Source organism: Onthophagus taurus, chromosome 8 (assembly GCF_036711975.1).
Source record: "Onthophagus taurus isolate NC chromosome 8, IU_Otau_3.0, whole genome shotgun sequence".
In the NCBI taxonomy this organism is placed as follows: domain Eukaryota; kingdom Metazoa; phylum Arthropoda; class Insecta; order Coleoptera; family Scarabaeidae; genus Onthophagus; species Onthophagus taurus.
In genome coordinates this window covers 20,486,321-20,490,972 of record NC_091973.1, presented here as the reverse complement: position 1 = coordinate 20,490,972, position 4,652 = coordinate 20,486,321, and the positions used below count along the sequence as shown (strand labels likewise).

The window sequence follows — 4,652 nt, the reverse complement described above, 5'->3', positions numbered from 1 at the left end:
ATTACAAGTAATAATTATTTAAATTATATTTCATTTTAGTAATAGGTAGTAGTGTGCTGTCATAATTATTAATGTAAGAATGTTGTTATATAAATTGGTAAGTAATGTACTTTGCAAGAGTTGCAATTGATACAAATTTTACAATTTTATATCCTTTAATCACTTTATCAATTATTTAGAAAGTTTCCACTACACCAAAAACACGGCAAGGAATAAAGCGTTTGAAAAGAAATCTTATGAAGGAGTTCAATGCCGACAGTTATCTAGAGGTGTGTATATGCATAATTTTAATATTTATTTATTTATTTATTTATTGATATCGGGGAGCAACAACAGGACAAACCCAATAAAGTTGCTCCACATAATTATTATATACGAAAACCTTAAAGTAATATTTAATGTGATTAAAAATATGTTGTTATCTTAAATTAACATTATTAAATATTTAAATTACACATGATGTGCGCAGTCTTCACAGCCTCGTGGACCGCAAACTTAATATTTCGTGGGTTACTCGAAAAAAGATCGCAACTCATCCTATCCGCGGTTCTTTCCATCCTCAGAATAGGCGAGTTACGATATGCGTTTGTTCAAGTGGGCATATAAAAAAGGAAGTCGTACCGTAACTGACGACTAGGAACATGAAAATCAATTCTCGCCATCAGTGATGGGGAATCAGTATGACCATTGACAAGCTTGTACAAAAATAAAACGTCATTATATGCTCGTCGCTGGGAGAGCGTTAGCAATCCGAACATTTCACAACCAGACCCATAGTTACTGTACACTTGTTGGGTTTTATAACACAAATATTTAATCAGTCGTTTCTGGATTCCTTCTAACCTAGTGATATATACGGAACATTGAGGATTCCAGATTACGCTACCAAAGTTTTAGATGCTGTTGACATATGCATTGTACATACTTATAATTGCGTTGTGGTTTGTGAAATCCTCGGAAGATTGCTTTATAAAGCCCAGCATTCTGTATGATCGAGCAACCACACCATCTACATGAGCATCGAAACGTAGTTTTTGATCTAGTGTTACACCAAGATCAACTGTAGATGTAACTCGACGCAACTTATCATAGTTAAGGATGTAATCATATTTTATGTAATTCTTTTTCCTGGTGAATGTGATGGTGTGACACTTAGAAAAGTTTAAGTGTAATTGATTACTTGTACAGAAATTGCAAATCCTATCAAGATCTGCCTGTAATTTAACACAATCGTCGATGTTTCGAATAGAAAGGTAAATTTTTAAGTCGTCAGCGTACATCAGGCAACGCGAATTAACAATATTATTAAAAATGTCGTTTATGTAAATTAAAAACAGTAAAGGACCGAGATGACTGCCTTGCGGCACTCCGGATGTAGTGTGAATTAAGCGTGACTTATAGCCATCAATATGTACAGACTGAGAGCGATCGGACACGTATGAAGCAAACCAACGCAACAAATTGCCAGAAATACCAAAACGTTGCAATTTACTTACCAACACAGAGTGATCAACTTTGTCGAAGGCCTTACTAAAATCGGTGTACACTGCGTCCACTTGAACATTTTCGTCGAGCGACGCAAATAGAAAATCGGTATATTGTAAAAGATTAGTTTCGACTGAACGCCCGGAAAAAAAACCGTGCTGATTAGTATTAATACTTCCACGAATTTGAAAAAATACACTAGCGTACACCAACTTCTCAAAGACCTTTCCAAGTATGGGTAATATAGATATTGGACGATAATTGACAACGAAGTGTCGATCACCTGATTTAAAAATGGGAATATGAATTATAAATATATTGTATTTGTATATGTTTCAGTTACCTGAAAAAATAAGGAGAATTAACCACGATCACGATTATCAGGCTAGTGAGGAACACCTTCAACAACAAATAAAATGTCTTTCAGCCAAACTGAAATTTGCAAGTAGAAAAATTATACTTCTACAGCAGCAGTTGCGAAGGAAAAAAAAACCTTTGAATAACTGCCAAGACTTAATTAAAGATTTACGAGAAACAACAAGTATTTCTAGTAATACTGAGAGCATTTTAAACTATTCTTTTTCAGGTATTGTTTGTTCAGTATTTAAAAAATTTAACAAATATGTAATTGAATTATTTTAGATCTTTTAGATAATCTATTACATCGATCACATCAAAATAAAAGTAAAGGATATCAAACAACATCAAAATTTGGTCCAGAAATTAGAAGTTTTGCTTTAACATTAAATTTTTTATCGCCAAAGTCATATGATTATGTCCGCAATATATTTTTTAAGGCTCTTCCACACCCATCCACTATACGAGATTGGTACAGATCCATAAACGGAGAGCCTGGACTTTTTCTGTAAATATTGCCCACTTATACATAAAAGTCAGAGTACATTATATTAACAAAAGTTTTAATTTGCAGGTTCGTGGATTGGCGATTCGGCAAAAATTAAATACAATAGTTTTATTTTCTAATCAATGAATTATTAATTAATTTACTATTGCTTTAAACATTTATACATAAAAATTGGTTTACATTATATTAATAATTCCACAAAAAATTAATAACTACTTCATTTTCTGATTAATAAATTATTAGTTAATTATTTAGTGTTTATTTTGAAAAAAAAAACCTATAATAAATATGAACTTATTGAAAAATATTTGATATATTTAAAATTTCGCGCCAAAGGAGTATTTCCAATATGACAAAGATTTGCCGTCACTTTTGGTGGTGGTGGGGACAATAGCATCAGCGGTCCAGACTTTTATGTCGATGAGTGATGTCAATATTGATGTACTTCATGGTAGCAACGACAGTGTGAGCTTCTTAGAAATGCTTGATTCAGTGGGCTTGATTCAAATAATTGATTCGCCAACAAGAATTACAAATACCACTGAAAAATTATTAGATGTGATCTGCACATCTGATTTAGGGATGATAAGGGCAAATGGTGTTGCACGTGGTGTATCAAATCATGAGCTGGTGTTTTGTGAGATTGCGCCGACTTTGCCATAACGTTATCCTCAGTATAGAACATTGAGGTCGTTTAAATATTTTGATCGTGAAGAGTTTTTGAATGATTTATATAGGGTCCCCCGTTACTCTATATTTGACACGGTAAGCGTAGATATAAAATTACTAACAGTTTAGTATCTGTAATAGATTTCCATCTTCCTTCAAAACGTTCCAGGTTTACAAAACCTGCCGTTCCGTGGTTAACGGACACTATTAAATTAATGCAGCGCTTCCGTGATGATGCATATAAAAATTATAAATTAAAAAAAACAGTGCATGCGTGGAAATATTACAAATTATGTAAAAATACGGTTAATGCAGCCACTGATAGTGAACGTAAGGCATTTTTGGAGTATCGGGTTCGGTATGAAAAAGGTAATCCTTGGAGGGCGTTGAGGTCAGTAGGTATGGGCGGTATTGCGGGCAATCTCAGCCCAGGGCATCTTCAACGACCTAACGATTTAAATTTTTTTTATGTCAATTCCGTCTCATCTGTATTACCTTTCGATGGTGATTTGTACAGATATTATAGTAGTAATCGAATTAATAGTAACACTTTTACATTTCAAAGGATAACTAACTCTGATATATACGAAATTATAAATTCTATAAAAACAAGTGCAGCAGGAATAGATACATTGAATATAAACCTAATTAAACTTTGTTGTCCTTACATTATAGATTATATCACACACATAATAAATCATTGTTTGACGGGTGTTTTTCCAATAGCGTGGAAGATAGCACTGGTAAAGCCACTGCCTAAAGTTAGTCGGTCCTTGGTGTTTGCTGATCTCAGACCTATAAGTGTACTTCCGGTATCAGTTTCTCTGTAGGTCAAACGATAGAAAGATGCTTTCTGAATATACAGTTAAAATTTCAAGTCAATCGATTGAGTAGTTATTTAGAAATCATGTCAACTAGTTGTAAAAAGTACGTTTCGAGAAAAACGCATTTAAAGTTTTAAGTACAATTTGTGAATTTATATTCAATACTTACGGCTAATCTGCTATATCAGGGCCGTACACTATTCCTTCTTCTTGCTCGTTGAAATCGTCTTTCTTCTATTAATGCAATCTTTGTTGAGTACGAGCTTCTTTTGTCGCTTGAAGGCTGCGGCGAGCCGATTGCTCCAAACGCTTTTCATCCCGAGAGTTGGCATAAATTTTAGTCTGCTCACCAATTTGAATTCCCATTGTTTTCATAACTTTTAAAATAGCAAAACAGCCTTCATTAGAAATGCTGGCTGCTATATAAGCGGATATTTCAACTGTTTTTAAACCACAGTGTAGATGTTTGGGGGCTAAACGCCAAACAGTACAATTGAAGCTTTCATTATTATTTTGAGTTTCACCACCCAAACATCTTTCTAACAATTCTTTTGATGACAAGTCTTCATATATTGGCTTTATAGCGGTTGCAACATCCGGATGAAGTGTCGGTTCGTGGTCGAATTCATCCAGTTTTCCCTTGGCTTCGGCTTTACGCCATTTACACCAACTCTCTGGTCCATTGGGCACATATGCTGCGGATTTTCGTTTGACGATAATTTATGGTAGTAGGTTGCCCATACATATCTTCAACAGAATTTGGATGTCTCCTTATAGCTAACCCATAGTAAATCGTTAGTTCTTTTATT

The 4,652-nt window shown here is 34.0% G+C and overlaps 1 long non-coding RNA gene across 1 annotated transcript; it reads left to right on the top strand.

The window, feature by feature from the left end:
* The first annotated feature begins 202 nt into the window (after positions 1-202).
* Positions 203-2,335, top strand: LOC139431105 (uncharacterized). The gene is made up of 3 exons (XR_011641399.1): positions 203-269; positions 1,825-2,071; positions 2,128-2,335. It is a non-coding gene; the product is annotated as an uncharacterized lncRNA (long non-coding RNA).
* Positions 2,336-4,652: the final 2,317 nt, after the last annotated feature.